The sequence below is a fragment of the Felis catus genome, chromosome A3, assembly GCF_018350175.1.
Source record: "Felis catus isolate Fca126 chromosome A3, F.catus_Fca126_mat1.0, whole genome shotgun sequence".
Classification (NCBI taxonomy): domain Eukaryota; kingdom Metazoa; phylum Chordata; class Mammalia; order Carnivora; family Felidae; genus Felis; species Felis catus.
The window spans coordinates 132,763,401-132,784,847 of NC_058370.1; the positions used below are offsets into that span (position 1 = coordinate 132,763,401).

General features: G+C 54.6%; 1 protein-coding gene across 1 annotated transcript in view; it reads right to left on the reverse strand.

Annotated features, from left to right (window-relative positions):
- HPCAL1 (hippocalcin like 1) overlaps positions 1-21,447 on the reverse strand; it is a 106,012-nt gene that overhangs the window by 19,756 nt on the left and 64,809 nt on the right. Inside the window, exon 2 of the mRNA XM_003984505.5 lies at positions 4,758-4,843. The gene's annotated coding sequence lies outside the window, so the exon portion shown is untranslated. The remainder of the gene's footprint in view (positions 1-4,757; positions 4,844-21,447) is intronic.

The following is a 21,447-nucleotide window of genomic DNA, read 5'->3' on the forward strand; positions in this document are numbered from 1 at the left end:
TTCATGCTGCTTGTTGTCTGGTTGGGAAGGCAAGGCACGAATGCCTTCCCTCTTTTCTAGGCCGAGTCAGCTCCTACACTAGCCGGACACCGAGCTCCCGTGCCGGACGGATAAGGGGGCGCAAAAGAAGGCAGCGTTTGGGGAGGAATCGGCAGACTTGAGTGTTCGGGCTGCGGCCCACGTCCTTTCCTGCCCTCAACCCCCGGGGACACAGCGTTGAATTCCATTCACCCAGGGCACGGCTGGGAATAAGCCCACAACCGATTAGCACGGTGCGTAAAACACAGGAAGGACACGGTGCTTGGCACTTGGGGAGAAGAAGCAAGTCAGGGAGGGAGGTCAGAAGGTCCGGCTGAGACCGCGCCCCCCGCCCCCAGGTCCTCCCCAGGCCCAGCCCTTCCACAGTGATCTGCGGCCCACCGAGTCCATCATCCTGACATTCCAGGCCTCCAAATTTCCCGTCCGTGACTTTCCGACCCAGATGGTCTCTAACTTCAGAGAAAGAGCCAGTCTCCTGGACACGCTATGAGGCCCCAGGCACAGCCACCAGAGCAAACCTTTGTTAAGTATGTTCCCAGGGCGTCCTTCTCAGCTAGAAACCTGCACATACGGCCCGTCAGGTCCAGGAATCGTCAAGGGGGCCACAGTGCAGTCTGGGCTGATCCGGAAATCTGGGCCTTGGGAAGAGAGGATCGGTGCGGGCCGCCCTGAGGCGCCTGTGTCGCGGAGAAGGGAGGCCCTGTGTGGGCTCAGACCGGGCTCAGGGGGCCTCAGCCCAGGTGCCAGCAAGCAGCGAGATCGTGGGGACATGGCTCGATCACCCATCCATTCATTCACTGCGGAGGCTCCCTCTGTGTCCCGCCGTTTGGGCACTGAGCACAGACTCACTGGCAGGGACGGCCCCCTTCCTATTTGTCTCTGCCTTTCATCTCCACGGCGCAACGAGAGACCGACCCGCAGCAGAGGCTCAGAGATGCCGGCGGGCAGTGAGTTCCTGCCCGGTGCTGGCAGTGCTGATTCGGGCCAGGACAACAGCCGCCCCCATCAGAATGCCAAGCCAAGTCTGCAGGCTCACGGTGTGTGTGTGTGTGTGTGTGTGTGTGTGTGTGTGTGTGTGTGCGCGCGCGCGCGCGCAGGTGCATGCCCACATGCACATTTGCCCGGCATTTGCCCACAACGCTTGTCATGCAGGGTCTGCCCCTGTGGTTGAGGGGTGAAGGGGACGCCCACGGGAAGTGATATTGCAAAGTCATCCCAAGTCCCTGTAAAAATAACCCTCAACTGGCAACACAGGAAGGATTTCCCCTTTCCTAGCGTCCTGCCTCCAAACTGCAGCGGCCGCTACCTCAGAAAGGCCTGGAGAACGGCTCTCCGCGGGACCCAGCTGGAACCCGCAGACTAGGCAACATTTTAGGGGGGCGACAAGCCCAACACCCAGAGGGGAGGTTAGCCCGGGATCACGCTCTCCCGTCCTCTTCTGCAAAATCCCAAATCTCCATGCCCCAGTCAACCTAACATCTTCCAGAAGAACTGTGGTGAACCAAATCTCTGTGAGCAGCAACCATGAAATTTTTGCGGGGGCGGGGGGGGGGGGGCGTGTCACTACTTAAAGGACAAACTGCTTCCTTATTATGATATTTGTTACGGTGATCAGTGATCACTGATTACAACTTCCCGAAAGCTTAGAGGATGATTAGCGTTTTTTTAGCAATATTTTCTTGTTTTTTTTGTTTTGTTTTGTTTTGTTTTGTTTTTTTTTTAGAGAGGTAGAGAGAGCATCTCCAGCAGGCTCTGTGCTGATAGCAGAGCTCACGCAGGGCTCAATCTCACGACCCGTGAGATCATGACCTGAGCTGAAATCAAGAGCCGGACACTTAACCGACTGAGTCACCCAGGGGCTCCAGTAATGAAGTAGTCTTTTAATTTTTTTGAACGTTTATTTATTTCTGAAAGAGAAAGAGAGCAAGTGGGGGAGGGTCAGAGAGAGGGCGAGACACAGACTCCGAAGCAGGCTCCAGGCTCTGAGCTGTCAGCACAGAGCCCGATGCGGGGCTCGAACTCACAGACCTCGAGATCATGACCTGAGCCGAAGTCGGGTGCTTAACCGACTGAGCCACCCAGGTGCCCCGGTATTTTTAAATTAAGGTATATACACTGGTGGGTTTTTAAAAATTTTTTTTCAACGTTTATTTATTTTTGGGACAGAGAGAGACAGAGCATGAACGGGGGAGGGGCAGAGAGAGAGGGAGACACAGAATCGGAAACAGGCTCCAGGCTCCGAGCCATCAGCCCAGAGCCCGACGCGGGGCTCGAACTCCCGGACCGCGAGATCATGACCTGGCTGAAGTCGGATGCTTAACCGACTGCGCCACCCAGGCGCCCCTACACTGGTGGGTTTTTTTTTAGACTTAATGCTATTTCACACTCAGTAGACTACAGTATTGTACAAACATAACTTTTACATGCACTGGGAAACCACAACATTCATTGACTCGCTTTATTGGGATATTTGCCTTATTGCGGTGCTCTGGAACCGAATCTGCAGGGTCTCCGAGGCGTGCCTGCACACAGGCCACGTCCAGGGAGCACAGAGCCAGATTTTCCCCCTCCCATCTTGCAGCTCCCATAGAGCTGAGGAAGGAAGGAGGGGTAGCTGGTGAAGGCAGCACCTTCCACACTAATCTATCCCCTGAGGCAGAGGCCCCGCCTGGGGCTCCGGTCCCAACCCCGGAAGCACCGTCCCAATCCCTGGGAACACGGTCCCAACCCCCAGGAGCACGCTCCCAACCCCTGGGAGCACGTTCACAAGGGGGAACAGGACGGATGAGAGAAGGAAGGGCAGGGTGGTGGGAGAAACACTCCTCCCTCAGGAAGACCAAGGCAGAGGGCACACCCCCAACATCCACACAAGCGAGGCGGAGCCCCCCCAACCCAGGGGATGCGGGCTTCCCCGGGGGACAGTCAGCAAGGAGAAGTGCGGGGTGTCTGGGCCTGGTCTGAAAGCGACAACGTTTGGGGGCTGCTGGGAGTCTGCCGGTCTGACCTGCTAACGCTCACGTCCGCTCAAAGGGAAGCAGCAGCCTGGCACCTGCCTCCCGGCCTTGCTGCCCCCTCGGGCACGCCGGCTCTCGTGCTGGGCACCCAGCAACCTTAAGGGGCTTTATTAGGGTGGAAATACGCACACTTCAATAGGTCTGGGGTCCAAATCTTAGCCTCACGGCTGAGCGTTAAAGGGGATTCCTTCTGGGTGGGAAGGTGAGAATTACATGCTTCTAGGATCTAGAAGGTGGGCTCTCCCGGGCTGGGCCTGGCCCCTCCCCCGAGCTGCCTCCTTCTGTCTTTGGCAACAGACCCCACACCCCTGGCCTCAACTGGTGCTCACAGCACTGGGGTGGGCAGGGCAGGGCAGGGCCGATGACTAATGACAGACACTGTCATAATTACCAGAAGCCGGGGAGGAGGAAGAGGAAGAAGGGCTGTGAGGCAGCTGAGGCTCCCCCCCAACCCCCACCCCCGCCGGCCTCCACTCTTACAACCACCCCAAGAGGGAGGTGTGACTAATCCTCTTACAGAGGAGACTTGGACTTGGGGAGGCTGTTAAGTGCACCCAGTAGGATCTGGAGGACACACACCCAAAGCCAGAGGCCTTTCTCCCCCTCACCACCTACTTCCTCACTCGGGAACAGAGCCAAACACGGAGCCCAGCAAGAGCGACAGACGCCACAGCAGAGGCAGCGGGGACCTGGGCCCTGAGGAGGGCTTGTTCAGTGCCCAGCCCGCACCTCCTGGCGGGGGAGCCAACAGGTGGCACAGGAGCCCTCCAGAGTGCCTCTAGAGGACAGAGGACAGGTAACAGGTGCAGCCCTGGGGTCAGGACGGCGTTCGAACATTACAGGCATTTTGCTTCCCCGGGCTCCTGCCTAGAACCCAAAGCGGGCGGTGGCCTGAGATGGGGCCAGGAGGGTGGTGGATTCGAAGAGACCAAGAGTCGGCAGGGCGTGCTAATTACTGTGGACTTGACCCCCTGACTGAGGGGAGAGCAGCTGGGCTCCGGGTCTGGGGGGCCGGGCCTGGTCAGGGCCTTGCCGTGCTGACGGACAAGAGGATCACGGGGCTGTGAGCGAGAAAGGGGTTCCCGTGGTCAGTCTTTTGGGGAGGCGGGAAGGGTGGCAGAGTGGAGGGGCTGGGGGAAGTCCACGAGAGGGCAGGGAAAAGCCTGGAAGGACAGAGGTGGGGCCAGAGAAGGGGGCAGCGTTTGCACCAAGCTTTCAGAGGCCCCAGTGGGACCATGGGGAGGGCTGGGGGCGAAGGGAGGTGGGGGTGGGGAGGCTCGGCCCCGGGGCCCTGGGAAGGCAGCTCTTTCCCCTCTGTGGGAGGGGGAGGTGGGCAGGACCTAGGAGGTGGGAGCTTTCGGGAATGCCCTATTCCCGTCACTGGATACATTCCCAAATCAAAGCACCCGAGGTCAAAGGACCTACGAGAAAGACGGGCCAGCTTCGGGCCAGAGCCCAGCTGATCACGGGACCTGGGTGGGTTCTTTCCATCTCAAAGCCTCAGGTTCCTGACCACCTCAGGTGTCCTGGGCAGGCTGTCCCCTGCTCCCCAACTTCTGGTCTTCCCTGCTCCTCCCCCTGAGCTGGGTGAAATCCCCGTCCGCCAGCCGCAGGCAGGACCCCACGGAGTGGTAGAACCCCCCCCTCCCCGCCCGCCCATCCTCACCTGCTTCCAGACCCACGTGGCCTCCCAAAGTGACTTACCCAAGGCCAAGCGGAGGCGGAGACAGCCGGGACCAGAAACTCCGGGGGCTGGTTCCACGTCCTTGTCTGGGCCGCTAGACCATGCCCTGGAAGGGAGGAACAACAGGTCACTTAGGGTGCAGACACCCCTGGCCCAGAGCCCACTGCCTTTCCGGTTGCTTCTGTGCACTTACCGGGGGGAACTATAGCTTTTGCAAGCCCCACACTAAGCACAGGAAAGCCCTGGGTTCCTGGGAGCCACTGAGGCCAGGGGCCATGAGCACTGGGAGGGAGGAAAGTCCCCACGATACTGATGGGACGAGTCTCCCAGTGGGACCCCGGCCACCCCTTGGGTGAGGTCACCGGCTATCACAAGCTGGCGCAAACGCCGGGTGTGGCCCTTGGCCACGGCCTCTGTGGTCTGCACACCCGGGGCTCGGGCTCTGGCTGCATCACTGAGTCACTGCGGCCCGTCACCACGCTGCCTGCGGCCCGACCCGACGCTCTGGCCCACAGGGTCACCGTAAGGGCCCTGAGGGGTGCGCACGGGGTGGGCTCACGGGGGCTCCACCAGCCAAGCTCCCGTCCTGCCCGCAAGAAAGGTCAGATGGCATCGCCAACCTCTAGCCAACGGTTCCCGGAGTCACAGGGTCACGACAGGAAGACACGCCCACGCGCCACGGGCATCCTGGGCGCCCCGACCAATCCCCGCCTTCCACCGCCACCACCAGTTTCTGGCACATTCCAAACACCCTGCGTGCGTGGCTCACTGACGGCCGACCTCCTCCTTCACCCCTTTCGGCTGCACCCTGTACATGACGATGAAGTGTAATTATAACATCCTCGTGGCCACCAACTGCCCGTTGCCAGGTGCCGTACGAAAAGTTTTCTGTGCATCATCTATTTGCGCTAACCGATTTAATCCTCCCATCAACCTATGAGGTGGGCATCACCTTAGTACAGATGGGGAAACTGTGGCAGAGCAAGAACGGAGCCCAGGCAGTCCTGGGCTCTCACACCCGGGGCCACACGGCCTCCCCGCCCCCGGCTGGCTCCTTCTCGATCTCCAGTGCCCTCTCACGCTGTCTCCGCACCTGCCAGCCCATTTGTCTTCCCGATCCAAACACGTTTCTCGGCTATTTTCTCAGAACACACGGTCATCTCCTACAATGGCCACCGTTTATACGCCCTCACTGCAGTGGTCCCGAGGACCGGAGCCAAGTAGCTCCTTCACCCCCAGAAAACAGGGCCCCCGGGCCGTGCAGGTACCCGGGGGGGCCCCCTTGCTCCTTTGCTCCTGCGAAATAAAGGGCTGCATCTGCTCCCCATGGACCGTGAGCTCCAGGAGGGCGGGAAGGCACTGTCTTCACTTCTGTGCTGCCGGTACGCAACAGGCGCTCAATAAATAATCGGTGTTTGACCAGTGAGTGCCCCCAAACTCATCACGTGGACATTATTGAAAGCAGAGTGCACTTCGCTCCGTTAAAATTCTACCCTGCCGCAGCAATACAGAACGTACGTGCCGATTACATTATTTAAGTTCAGGGCTGGGATTTAAGACATGGAAGAGAAAAGCCATACATCGTCTTCCCATCAGAAATTCTCACTGGAAGGTCACTGTGCTTTTAGGGAGCACCACACACACACACACACACACACACATACACACACACACACGGTACTTTGTGTATATACTTTATTTCATTATATAATGTGAATTTGTTAAAAGAGACTTTATTTTTATTTTTTTTATTAAAAAATTTTTTTTAACGTTTTTTATTTATTTTTGAGACAGAGAGAGACAGAGCATGAACAGGGAAGGGGCAGAGAGAGAGGGAGACACAGAATCGGAAGCAGGCTCCAGGCTCTGAGCCATCAGCCCAGAGCCCGACGCGCGGCTCGAACTCACGGACCGCGAGATCGTGACCTGAGCCGAAGTCGGAAGCTTAACCGACTGAGCCACCCAGGCAGGCACCCCGAAAGAGACTTTATTTTATTTTTAGAGCAGTCTCATGTTCACAGCAAATTGGAGCAGAAAGCACAGAGTTCCGGCACCCCTGTGCCCCCCACGCACAGCCTTCCCTGCGATCAACAAGCCCCACTACAGACGGGGCATGTTTATTACAGATGGTGAACGCACACAAACACACGTTATCACTCCCAATCCATAGTTTACATTAGGGTTCACTCTTGGCGGTGGACGCTCTGGGGGTCTCGACAAGGATATAATGATGTATATCCACCATTACAGCATCATACAGAGATGTTTTACTGCCCTAAAAGTCCTCTGAGCTTGCCTCGCCCCATATTTTTAAATTCTTTATTTATTTTTGAGATTGAGACAGCGTGTGAGCAGGGAAGGGGCAGAGAAAGAGGGAGACAGAATCCGAAGCAGGCTCCAGGCTCCGAGCTGTCAGCACAGAGCCCGCCGCGGGGCTCGAACCCACGAACCGTGAGATCGTGACCGGAGACGAAGTTGGGCGCTCAACCGACTGAGCCACCCAGGCGCCCCACGTCCCGTAGTTTTAAAAGACACTTTCAAATCGACGATCTTAGCGAAGTTATCTTGCGCTCGGTAAGCCGGCTTTGACACTCAAGGAGGTCAAGCCCCGGAGAGGGTCAAAGGTCCTCCCCAAGGTCACCTTTGTGAAACCCGGTAAACGGCTGGCAGCAGGATGTGCTAGAAGCTTTGTGTCCAGTCATCATTTTATGACCCTGCCCTTTTAACAGTCCTGGCAGGGAAAGCCCATTCTAACCCTCAGTTGACAAGAGGAGCAAACACACTCAGGGACCCTGGCCACGGTTCCACGAGCCGAAGCAGGATGGCTGCCCCAAACGCCAATCCCTAAATCCATGCTCTGTGCTTTCCAGATGCCCTCATGAATTACAGGGGCTTATAGGAGACTGTGGGAATGCAGTGAGCAAGCCCCCGCCGGTCAGGGGGGCTCTGGAGCCCGAGTAGGCGCTCCCCCGGCCCACACCCCTCTCCGCGGGACCCTGCCCTCCAGGACACACACCACGGCCACACCGCGTGATCAATGCCACCACACCTCGCCTGGGTGCAGGTCAGCTCGCTGTGGGCTACAAAGGCCCCGCCATTTCCAGCCTCCCAGGGTCAGTCCTGAACAGCCAACGCGCTCGGTGACCAGCCCCGTGCCCCGAATGCCAGACGAGAACATCTCCAGTCCACACAGACGCCTTCTACCACAGTTCCTCCTGTCCCACTGGGACACGCGCCAGCTCTCCTGGGGAAAGTACTGGGTGGCAGGAGAGCAGGGACGAGGTCTGGTCCCGGCGGGCCTCTGCCGCTGAGCGGCCCTGTGACTTGGCCACGCCCTGTCACCTCTGCCATTCCGTTCCCCCAAGCCGTGACAAAAGCCTGGGGCCTGCATGCCCTCAGAGGCTGGGCCAGCTCCAACACCAGGCTTCCCAGCAGAAGGAGGGTCCATCAGTCCAGAGGCCTTGAGGGCTCTGGCTCCCCAGCCGCTTGGGAACACTCCGCGAACTTAAATGGCAAATTTCCTCCTGGCTCTATCGCTAAGCCACAGGGGCTCCCCGGCCGCCAGCTTTCCCGTGACAGACAAAGATTACAGTCGTCGCCCAAGACTGAATCAAGTAGCAGAAGTCATTATGCAGAAATAATTATGTGGAGTGATGTCTGGTCGCTCCTGATTTCTGCCTAGCGACTGCGCTCCAAGCGGTCTGCCTCTTCCTCTCCGGGAGAGCTAACTGCAGAGGCCTGGGGGATCCAGGCGTACTGGGCACGATCCCCCGGCTCCAAACTCGTGCCGGGCGGGGCACCAGCATCCTGGGTTAAGGTTCTCTGGGAGGCCCTTCTGCTGAGCACTTGGGAGAGAGGAGACATAGAACTTCCCCAGCCCTTTGCTCACGTCAGACATAAGATACCTCCTTCTCGTAGGCTGGGGTCTCTGGGCGGTGACTTGGGCAATGACCAGGCCTGACCTATTCTTGTCCTCCCAGCTTCTAGCACACAGAAGGGCCTCGGGAGAGCAGGGAGAGGGACAGCATAGATGGCTGTGTGGCCAGACCACCCGGGCTCCAATCCTTTTTTTTTTTTTAATGTTTATTTATTTTTGAGACAGAGAGAGACAGGGCATGAGTGGGGGAGGGTCAGAGAGAGAGGGAGACACAGAATCAGAAGCAGGCTCCAGGCCCTGAGCTGTCAGCACAGAGCCCGACGCGGGGCTCGAACCCACAGACCGCGAGATCGTGACCTGAGCCGAAGTCAGACGCTTAACCGACGGAGCCACCCAGGCGCCCCCACCCAGGCTCCAATCCTAGCTCTACTGTTCCCTCTACTGCCTGGCTGTGTGACCCTGACCCACTAGTGAACTTCTCTCTGCCTCAGTTTCTAGATATGTGGAGTGGAGATGGTAATAACGCCACCTAGTTGATCAACGGTGTATAAAAACTGCATGAGCTAATGCACAGAAAGATGCCTGGCACGTAGGGAGAACTCAGTCAATGTCAACAAGGACTGAAAGGCCACAAAGAACATGATCATCAGGATCTAAGCCACTAGAGAGACATACGCTACCAAAACCTACTCCAGAAAAATCTGGAAGATCTGAAAGAAAGAGACAATCCGAAATGCCTATAAGCAGGCAAGAGCTTGAATTCGTAATCAAAATATTACTCGCGCACAGGAAAGCCCAGACCCAGGTGGGCTTCACTGCCCACCTCTATAAACATTTCAAGAATCAATACCAATTCTCACAAACTCATCCAAAAAAACAGAAGAAGAGGGAACACTTCCCGACTTGTCCTATAAAGCAGGTACTGGCCTGGACATCAAAAGCAGACAAATTTTGGGTGGCGCAGTCGGTTAAGCGTCCGACTTCAGCCAGGTCACGATCTCGTGGTCTGTGAGTTCGAGCCCCGCGTCAGGCTCTGGGCTGATGGCTCGGAGCCTGGAGCCTGTTTCCGATTCTGTGTCTCCCTCTCTCTCTGCCCCTCCCCCGTTCATGCTCTGTCTCTCTCTGTCCCAAAAATAAATAAACGTTGAAAAAAAAAGCAGACAAATTTCACAAGAGAAGAAAGATAGAGATCAGCGGCCCTAATGGACATGAATGCAACCCCCCCCTAAAAATCAACAAGATATTAGCATACCAAATCCAGCAACATAAAGAATAAAAAGAATTATACGTCATGACCAAGTGGGATTTATCTCAGGAATGCAAGGTTGGTTTACCATCTGAAAAACAACGCCTGTAGTACATCATATCAATAAAATAAAAAGCAAAAATCAGGCTTTTCTCAAGTGACGCAGAAAAAGTACTTGACAAAATCCAACATGCTTTCATAATAGAAACACTAAAGAATCCAGGAGTAGAAGGGAACTAGAGTCATCTGTAAAAAAAATAAAAAATAAAAATAAACACCTCACAGCCAGGGTGCCTGGGTGGCTCAGCGGTTAAGCACCTGACTTTTGATCTCGGCTCAGGTCACGATCTCACGGTTCATGGGTTCGAGCCCCATGTGGGGCTCTGTGCTGACCGTGCAGAGTCTGCTTGGAATTGTGTCTCTCTCCCTCTCTCTCTCTCTCTGCCCCTTCCCTGCTCGCTCTCTCTCAAAAATAAAACAAAGTGAACATTAAAAAAAAAAAACAAACAAAAAAAAAACCTCACAGCTAACATCATCGTCAATGGTAAAGAACTGGATGCTTTCTCCCTATGATCAGGAGTGAGACGATGCCCACCATGACCATTGCTATTCAGCAGTATATTGGAGGCTCTAAACAGGACAATAAGGCGAGAGAAAGAAGTGTGAGATTAGAAAAGAAGACATAAAACTATCTCTATTTGCAGATGTCATTACCTTATATATAGAAGATCCTAAAGGTTCCACTAAAAAAATGAACAGTTCAGCAAGATTGCTGATTTTTGCTTTTCATTTTATTGGTATGATGTACTACATTAATAAGATAAGATCAATATACAAAGCTCAGCTGTATTTCTATACATTTGCAATGAAAAATCCAAAAATGAAATTAAGAAAACAATTCCAGGGGCGCCTGGGTGGCTCAGTCGTTTAAGCGTCCGACTTCGGCACAGGTCGTGATCTCACGGTCTGTGAGTTCGAGCCCCGCGTTGGGCTCTGTGCTGACGGCTCAGGGCCTGCCTGGAGCCTGGTTTGGATTCTGCGTCTCCCTCTCTCTGCCCCTCCCCTGCTTGCTCTCTCTCTTTCTCTCACTCAAAAATAAATAAACATTTAAATTTTTTTTAAAAAGAAAACAATTCCATTAGCAAGAGCATGAAAAAGAATAGAACAGGAACGAATTTAACAAAAGAAGTACAGAACTTATACTTGGAAAGCTACAAAATATTGTAGAAAAAAAAAAAGAAAATCTAAATAATTGGGGAAATATCCCATGTTCATGGATCAGAAGACTTAACATCGTTAAAATGGCAACACTCCCCGAACTTATCTAGAGATTCAGTACATCCCCCCATCAGAATCCCAGCTTACTTCTTTGCAGAAATTGACAAGCTGATTCTAAATTTCATATGGGTGGGGGGGGTGCCTGGGTGGCACCCTGGGTGGCACCCAAGTGTCCAACTCTTGGGTTTCAGATCAGGTCACGATCTCACGGTTAGTGGGTTTGAGCCCCACATCGGGCTCCACACTGACAGCATGGGGCCTGCTTGGAATTCTCTCTTTCTACCTGCTGGTCCCCATTTGTGCACCTGTCTCTAAATAAAAACTAAAAAAAAAAATAAATTTCATATGGAATGGCAGAGGACCCAGGATAGCCAGAACAATCCTGAAGGAGGGCAACATAAGGACTCACATCTCAATTTCAAAACTTACTACAAATCGGTAATAACCAAGACCGTGTGGTACTGGCCCAAGGACAGACATACAGATCAATGAAACAGAACCAGGAATCCATAAATAAACTCACACATCTTTGGTCAACTGATGTTGAATAAGTGTGCCAAGGTAGGGAAAGAATATCTTCTCGACAAATGGTGCTGGGACAAAACTGGATAAGCCACATGCAAAAGAATGAAGCTGGGCCCCCACCTCATATCGTATACAAAAATTAACTCAAAATGGGTCAGAGGACTAAATGTAAAAGTTAAATCTATAAAGCTCTTAGGAAAAAAAAAATACGGCTAAATCTTCATTAATTTTGGATTTGGCAAAGGATTCTTAGCCAGGACACCAAAAGCCCAAACAACCAGATAAGATAAATTGGACGGCTTGTCCTTCGGGGACACAGACAAGAAAACAAAAAGACAGCCCACAAAATGGGTGAAAATATTTGCAAATAAGTTTACTGATAAAGCATTTGTATCTAGAATATATAAAGAACTCTTCCAATTCAATAGAAAGACGTACAACCCAACTAAAGTATGGGCAAAGGATGCGAACACACATGTATCTGAAGAAGATATATAAAGGACCAAGAAAACACACGAAAAGATGCTCAACATCATTAGTTACTGGAGAAATACAAATCAAAAGCACAATAAGATACCGCTTGGTACCCGCTAAGATTTCTGGAATCAAAAAGTCAGACCGATACAAGTGCCGACAAGGATTTGGAGAATCAAAACCCACATTGCTGTTGGGAATTCAGTGCTTTGGAAAGCAGTCTGGCCGTTTCTCAAATGATTAAACATACGGTTGTCATATGTTTATCACATGGTTTATCATATGTTCCGGTAACCCGGAAACTCAGTTCCTGAGTATACGCCCGAGAGCTATGAAAACATACGGCCACACACAGACTCTTACGCAACGTTCTCAGCAGCACTGTTCATAATAACCAGAAGGTGGGAACAACACCAATGTCCGTCAACACATGCATGAGAACAAAATGTGGTTATATTTCTACGGTAGAGTATTATTCAGCCACGAAAAGAGACAAAGTATTGGCACATGTCACAACACAGATGAACCTCGAACTACTACGCTAAGCGAAGAGACCAGACACAAAAGGATAAATATGGCCTGATTCCATTGTATAAGATGTCCAGAACAAGAAATCTATAGAGAGAGAAGGTAGATTTGTGGTTTCTTAGGGCTGGGGGATGGGAGGACAGGAAGGGGGTAGCTGAAGGGTATGGGGTTTCCTTTCAGGATGATAGAAATATTCTAAAATTGACTCCAGTGATGGTTGCACATATGTGTGAATGTACTAAAAACCACTGCATTGCATTTTTTTTAAACGTTTATTCATTTTTGAGGGACAGAGTATGAGGGGGGAGGGGCAGAGAGACACAGAGAGAGAGAGAGAGAGAGAGAGAGAGAGAGAGAGAGAGAGAATCTGAAGCAGGCTCCAGGCTCTGAGCTGCCCAGCACAGAGACCGATGCGGGGCTCGAACCCACAAATTATGAGGCTATGACCGGAGCTGAAGTCGGACGCTTAACTGACTGAGCCACCCAGGCGCCCCTGCATTGCATACTTTAAATGGGTGAATTACATGGCATGTGAGTTACATCTCAATAAAGCTGTTGACATTTAAAATTGTTTTTAAACCTTTATTTATTTTTGAGAGACAGAGAGAGACAGAGCGCGAGCGGGGGAGGGGCAGGGAGAGAGCGAGACGCAGAATCCGAAGCAGCTCCAGGCTCTGAGCCATCAGCACCGACCCCGACGCCGGGCCGAACTCACGCGCTGGGAGATCGTGACCTGAGCGGAAGTCGGACGCTTCGCCACCTGAGCCGAGCCGCCCAGGGGCCCCTCCCTAGCTGTTAACATTTTTAAAAAAGGACCCTAAGTCAGTGTCTCGGTACTTCCGTACCCCCGAGAGCAGCAGGGCAAAGAGCAGACCCACGGGAGCCCTCTTCCCACTGCTGGTACCTCAGCTCCCCTCACCCCCCCACACCAGAACCCGGCGGCCTCAAATCTGGGGACACGGCCCCCAGGAATACGCTGCACAACGGCCTCGGAGGCCCCCACCCCCGACACAGCACGCCCTCGACTCGCATGCTGAGTGCCCCACACGAGGGTCAGGTGCAGGGACGACAGTCCCACTGCTGAGGAGCCCACGGCCCCGTGGGGGACGCTCAGGTGTATGCCAGACTGCGGGGGGTGGGGAACGCGTGGACACAAGCTCTCTGGATCTCTCTGGAGTCAGGGGGAGATCCAACCCACTGCAGGGAGCGGGGGGCAGCCCCCCAGGATGTGCACGCAGTCCAGTCTGGGGGAGGCTCCATTGAACACTCCGTGCGGGACCGGTCACTTGCGGAACAACGGGAAGAGAGCAGGCCACTTCAGGCCCTGACCTCCGCCAGGCTGGCCAACCTCTCGGCACCTCATCTTCCCCACCCGAGCACGTCCGCGGAGGCCCCCAGGGACGTGAATTTTCACAGGATAAGGACCCCGCGTCTCCAGCGCCCAGCCTGCATGCCCCACGATTCCAGCCACTCAGCAACTAGACTGAACGTCACAAGGGGCGACTCTGTGCCGGGCACTGGGGACACCCGACTGTTGTCAAGCACCCTGCCTTCCAAGGGCTTACTTTCCGGTCACAAAACACAAATGGCGGGGTGGGGGTGGGTGGGGGAGCCGGGAGAATGGATGAAGGGGGTCAGGGTTAAAAAAGGAATTCACACGCACAGATGGAGGCTGCATGTCACGACTGCCGTGGGTGGGGAGAATTGGAGGCACTGGGACGACCACCTCGGACGATGTGCCACCTCTCAGCCGGCACCAGAAATAGGGAGCATCTTAGGACCAAGCCACAGAGGCCAGGGGTCGTGTGATCATGTGTAGACACAGAGATTCTCAGAGAGCTGGAAGGAGAAGAAGGAGGGCTGGGGTCGCCCTCAGGGGGTTCCCACTCATGCCAACGACCAAGGCCACATTCCAACCCAAGGGGGTTCAGCAGCCAGACACACTCTTTCCTCTAAGAGCCTCTGCCTTCCTGTCCACCCGCCAACAATGGGTCTCTCTCGAACTTGTCCGGTGCAATAGGGGAACCCGGCCAACACCCCCCCACTCCTCCTGTCTGCCTCTCTCAGGGTCAGCGTTCAGATCTTTAGCGCATGTTCTAAGAGTTGGTTCCCCACCCCTGACTCCCAGCACCCCCAGCACGAAGGAAAACAGACCAGGGAAACACCCTAGAGATCATTCTGGCATTTTGGTTGTGTGTCCCCGCCCCCCAGCATCCATTCTGTCTTCCAACAGCAACATTCCTCAGTTCCTCTTAAGGGTCCACGCTGCCCCCATTCCCAACTCGCTGGACCCAAAGCGGGGCCCCCTCGTCTTTCCACCACAGAGGGAGCTCTCTCCCTCTCTCCCACGGCCATCTGTCCCGACAACAGGAATGGCTGGAGATTCCCACCGCCATCAGCTGCTCTGCCCCAGGGGGGTAGGCTTCCAGACAGCACACGGGGCCCCCCGAGAACAGGGGGCAGCATGGGGGTGCAGGTACCTTGGCAGTGTCCCAACCCAGTCCACCCCGGACTCCTCGGTGTTGTGACTCCCTTCTTTGCCTTTGGGGCGCCTGGGTGGCTCCGCCGGTTAAGCGTCCGACTTCGGCTCAGGTCATGATCGCACAATTCATGGGTTCGAGCCCCACGTCGGGCTCTGTGCAGACAGCTCTGAGCCTGGAGCCTGCTTCAGATTCTGTCTCCCTTCTCTCTGCCCCTCCCCCGCTCTCTCTCTCTCTCTCTCTCCCTCTCTCTCTAGCTCTCTCTCAAAAATAAACATCAAAAAATTTTAAATTCCCTTCTGTGCTTTAACCCACTTTGAAACAGTTTTTCTAGCCCTTTCGACAGAGTCTGAACTGATGGAAGATGGCTTGCTCTTCTTCAGAAAGTAAGACGGAATCGCATCTTCCTCCAGGTTTCACTGTTCTGCTGAAGGACCTTTAAATGTCCTCATCTTCCTTCTTTCGTTAGAGACAGCCTTCCCAAAACTGTCTTCCAAGGAAAATTCGTCTGGGGTGCTGTGCCTTACAAAATGTAACAGGTAAGAAGAGATGCCCCGCGGTCACGTAAATGTGCAAATGACTTCCTTTCACAAAGTTAAATTGGTTTCCTGACTGCAGGATTCCTTTAACATACGACTGATTTATTTAACTGCAATATTTGTGACTAAGATTTCTGTGCTAAATCTTTAAGGGAGGCTAACAATACGCCTGACTCCCCCCGGTGTGTGCAGCTGGGGAAATCTTACTCTCACTGTGTAACCGTGGGGCGAGATTACACGAAATACATTTCAGAAAATGGATCCAGCTGGAATTTCAGACTTTTTCCTATTCCAAACTGCTTAGCATTTAGGGGTCTTTTGATTTTCGTACCTGAGCCTTTTGGTAAGAAAGAGAAAGAAAAGAAAAGAAAAGAAAAGAAAAGAAAAGAAAAGAAAAGAAAAGAAAAGAAAAGAAAAGAAAAGAAAAGAAAGAAAGAAAGAAATAAAGAAAGAAAGAAAGAGAAAGAAAGAAAGAAAGAAAGAAAGAAAGAAAGAAAGAAAGAAAAGAAAGAAAGAAAGAAAGAAAGAAAGAAAGAAAGAAAGAAAAGAAGAAAGAAAGAAAGAAGAAAGAAAGAAAGAAAGAAAGAAAGAAAGAAAGAAAGAAAGAAAGAAAAAGAAAGAAAGAAGAAAGGAAGGAAGGAAGGAAGGAAGGAAGAAAAGAAAGAAAGAAAGAAAGAAAGAAAGAAAGAAAGAAAGAAAGAAAGAGAAAGAAAGAAAGAAAGAAAGAAAGAAGGAAGGAAGGAAGGAAGGAAGAAAAGAAAGAAGAAAGAAAGAAAGAAAGAAAGAAAGAAAGAAAGAAAGAAAGAAAAAGAAAGAAAGAAAGAAAGAAAGAAAGAAAGAAAGAAAAGAAAAAGAAAGAAAGAAAGAGAGAAGGAAGGAAGGAAGGAAGGAAGGAAGGAAGGAAGGAAGGAAGAAAAGAAGAAAGAAAGAAAGAAAGAAAGAAAGAAAGAAAGAAAGAAAGAAAGAAAGAAAGAAAGAAAGAAAGAAAGAATTGCATTTCATTTTAAGCACAGTTGTTGCAGAAGAATTTTGAAAACCAGAGATACCGGGCATGGGGGAAAAGGAGGTGATAAGAACCTTGGACTAAGAGGCAGCAGAGAAGTGAGGTCTCTGAGATTCTCCAGCCCTCCAACGTGCTGCATTGTCTTAAGACATAAAATTCAGGTTTGTTTGCTCCTGACTCTCCCGGAAAGAAAATAAAATGGCTCATTGCCCATTCACAAAATGCCTGGAACCTCCTGAGTCCTGGCCGCTGCCACCTGCCTCCCCCATGCCCCCCCCCCCGCCCCCCTCCGATGCCACCGACCCCTGGACCAGAGGCCATAGAAATGCTCTCAGCGTCTGAGGCGCATCCTGTTCTGGACAGAGAAGGAAGCAAAAGCAAGCCTTTGCCAACATCACAACAATGAGGCAGCCGCAGGGGAAACACAGGAGAAACACAAGTGGGCCCCAGGGAGGTGGAGAGCAGAAACCCAAACTTGATCCACAGTTTCTATTTGGGGGCACATTGTGCCCACAGACACACCCACTGTCCGCTGTCTCAGCCCGGGAACAAGCCTTGCATCTCTGCAGCAGAGGGGCCCCTAGAAAGCCTGGGCCCCAGCAGCCAGGCCTCCCTCCACCCTGCAGGGCCACCTCGCCTGCCCCGTACATCGACCTCCGCCCACGATTTCACTCCGGAGGGAAAAGGTTCAGCTGTAGAGAAGAGTAACAAAGAAAAAGGAGAGGGAAACCCATGCATCTTGTCGATTCTGCTGTTGGGCAAGTAGGGCCTCGCCCAAGAGCACGGCGCCGGGGAGGAGCCAGCCCAACCTCCCAGGGGGACTCAGGTTCCAGGTGCTCAGGCTGCGTGTCCCCTTGCTGGTCACCCGTCCCCTGAGCTGGGCCACAGGACTCTCTCCCTTAAATGTTCTGAGTGCTCCGTTAATAATGATGTTGGTAGGGGGCGCCTGGGTGGCTCAGTCAGTTTGATTTCGGCTCTTGATTTCGGCTCAGGTCATGATCTCGCGGTTCACGGGTTCGAGCCCCACGTTGGGCTCTGTGTTGACAGTGCAGAGCCTGCTTGGGATCTTCTCTCTCTCTCTCTCTCTCTCTCTCTCAAAATAAATATGTAAAACTTTAAAAAAAAAAATGAATGATGTTGGAGGAAATAGAAAAGGTTTGGGACAAGCTGTCAATATCGCCCTTGTCCTCGAAAGCCGGTGGGGCAGGAGAGCATAGGAATGCCACAGTGGGTGAACGGCAAACGGCGGCCAAGGGCTCAGGCTTTCCCCACTTCATGCATGAGGACACCGAGGCCCAGAGAAGTTGAGGGTCTTGCCTGGAGCCACAGGGCCAGGAAGAGGAGAGCATGGGCTACCGACCCCAACTCGGGACAGTAACTGTCCCACTTGCTGTCCGACCAGGGCTGCCCACTCAAGGCAGCCGTTCCTTCCAGGAAGGAGCCTGGTCCTCGACTGGAGGTGGGAGCAGCCTCTGTCCAGGCCACCTGCCTCTCTGCCATGCGTCCCTCCGTCCACTCACCCAGCGGCCCGGGAGCCGACGGCCACCCAGGTGCAGAGAGCTCACAGACCCAGAGCCCTGCCCTTGTGCGTGGATCATGCCACATACTGTAAGTGAGGTAGGGCGAGGGGAAGGGGGCGTGTCATTGTAAGCAGGATCCAAGGAAGGTGTCACCAGGGTGACACATGGGCTGCGCCTTGTAGCACAGGTGCACCTTGGCTCAGGTGGGGCGGGGGGGGGGGGCGTGAGGGGCACCCTTATTGCACCTGCCACCCTAAAGGCCCCTCTTCTCTCAACCACTGTGGCCACGGCTGGGCGGCAGAGGGCAGGAGACCTCCTCCCTGACAGGGTGTCCCTGGGCCCGCCTGGAGGCCACCAGGACAGCAGATTCTCAGAGCACCAGGGGCAGTGGAGTGGAGGGGTACTGAGCACCCCTTCACGGACAAGTGGCCCAAAGCATGTCACATTCGGACTCTGATGCGCCGCTGTGTGGCCCTGGGCACGTCATCTCCTTCTGGGCCTGCTTCCTGCTCTTGAGCGTCGAGAACCACAGAAAGCAATGAATCACATGGGTGCTCTTCAAGGCCGTACGCGTGAACTTGGAGTCTAAACGCAGCATGCAAGGCTCTGCCTCAGGACCTCTGGGCACATCCACACCTCGTCCCACTCTTGGGGGACGACAGATGGGGAAACTGAGGCTCAGAAACCAACGGCAAGCCACGTTCCCAAGGTCCCACGGCCAGGCAGCGCGGGCACCCACTGAGGCCACCTGGCCTGCAGGCTCTGCTTCCCCATCCCCCACATGGAGCCCAGAGACCAAACTTTGCCCTCGGGGATCGATAAAGGAGCAAGAAAAGCCGCACAATCAAGTATCTGAGTGCAATTAAGCAATGAAACTGGAAGGCAGTGCAAAGGGCGGGGCCCGAGGTGGGGTCGGTGCCGAGGCAGGAAGGGTGGGTGGACAGAGGGGCTCTGGCCAGGCTGCCTGCCTGCAGAGGGCTCTCCTCAGGCCGGGCTCCGGATGCCGGCTTCTCCCCGCTCAACTGAAGCCCCCAGTGATCCCACAACCCCCAGACCCTCGTGGTTTGGCATTCAAGGCCTGACAGTCGGGCCCCAGTCCCGCCAGGTACGGCAGGTTAAAGATGCCAGAGATTCTGAGACTCCCTCCCACAAAGCCTCCCTGCTCCCCACCGCTCCTGGGGCCCCGGAGGTCTGTGTGGCCTGCCTGTAACCCACCTGCTGGGGCTCCTGGCCCCTCTAGACGCAAGGCCCAGCCGTGCTCCGCCTCCCAGCAATCCACCTGCACAGCGCCAGGGGTGCTGTGGGCTCTCAGTCAACGTTTCCTGAAGCATCTGGGGGCTGGCAGCTCAGAGGAGGGAGAGGCGTGAGGTGTGGCTGCAGAGGAATGCCAGAGCCGGGCCACGGAGGGCTTTGAACATCGGGCTTCCCTTTGCTTTGGGCAGTAGGGAGCCATGGTGGGCTCTCTGGCAATGGATCGGAGGAAGAACAGCTTGGACAGGCTGGGCAGGAAGGAAGGCAGTGTGAAGGCTGGGGTCCGGGAGACACCTCCGGGGGCAGCGGGGGTGAACGACCCGGGCCCAGGCACTTGTGACAACCGGACCTTTTCCAGGGGGGTTGTGACCACACACAGCTTGCAGCCGGCCACACCGGGAAAACCGGAAACGAAGCCCCACCGAGACAGACCTCCACTGCCCTGTGGGTATTAGTGCCCTAGTTTCCGGTGGACCCTAGACCCCAAGGCCAGGAGAGAGTGTCATTTCCCCACGGACAGAAAAGAAAGTGTCCAGAGAGGGGGAAGGTCTGGCTCTCCTGAAACGCAGTCTGCAACCAACAGCCTGGAAACAGGTGCCCAGGGCCGCGGGGACTAAGGCAAGTTCTCCCGCTAAAGCCGCTCACTCAGGAGCCCACGGAGCATGACATCTGCGGTGAAGGGATGAGTCCTCCGAAAACGCAAATTAATTATTCATTCCCCACAAACGAGCAGCCCCCGGGGTCCTGCGACAGCCACCGCACGGCGAGCACCCCAAAGGCTCAGTGAACTCTATTAGGGACACTGCCCTGCGGACCAGACACCGGATTCTGCCGTCACCCCCTGCAGCCAGCTCTCGCCCGAGACCAGCCCACACTGCTGCTTTCCATTTTGCAGCCGCGAGTGACATCAGCCCAGCATCGGATGGAAAATCACAGCCCGGCCCGGCCCGGCCCGGGCGACGCAGGGCTGCTGTGCGGAGCGCGTCTGCGCCCAAGGACCGGCCTTTTACCCACAGCCTCCTGACTGCTCCCCTCCGGGGTCTGAGTCACCGTCCCCGGCAGGGACACAAGCCTAGAGTTGGCCTGCTTGCTAGCATGCAGATTCCCGGGTCCACACGGTCTCCAGGGCTCAGCCTGGGACACTGCATTTCTGAGCCGAGGCCACCGGGAGGAGTCACGGGGATCAAGCGCAACTCGGTTAGCTTCTAGCTTCTAGCTTCTAGCTTCTAGCTTCTAGCTTCTAGCTTCTGGCTTCGCGTGGCTGGGCAGCCCCGGGTCAGGTTCTCGCCTCTGGGGCCCCAGGTGCTCTGCTGGGTTTTGGGGGGATGGCAACAAAGAACATTTGCAAAGCACTTTCACGCACTGGTGCTCGGCAGAGGCCGCTCACAGCTGGGTCTTTGCATACCTCTTGCCTCCGATTTTATACCTTTGATTCCAGTCCGCTCAGCTCGTGTCACATTTGGGAAGGAGAGCCCGTGAGGTTTGTCTGAGTCCCAGGCTGTGGCCCACCGACAAGCTATTTGCTTGCCGTTCTAGAACGCCCCCTGGGTGCCCAGAGAACCCCCCTCCCTTGGCGGGGGGGAACCCCAGCCTGGGCCCTCCCTCAGGGAGGCCCCGAACTCCAGGCGGTGCTGGCTTGTACAGCCCTCCAGGTTGCTGGGATCTGCTGATCTGCGTCTGGGGCCCACAAGGGAAGGGACAGTAGAGGGACTGAGATCTTCCTCCCCACCGCCCCCCCCCCCCCCGCCGCCGACCTGGGGCCCAGCCTGGCCCAGAGCCTCAAGGTCTGCGTGAGGTGTGAAAGCTTTCTCTTTGCAGAGTTAGTTGTCCCGTGTGATATGAGCAGGCGGCCTTCGTCCCTCTGTCCCTGTCCTTCCATAACCGGGTCTGTACAAGGCTTCCAGCTCTTTGCGGGGAACGAAGTGGGGACCCCCTCCTCTCCTCTCCTCTGCCCTCTGAGAGTAGAGGTCGGTGGTCGCCCATCTGGCT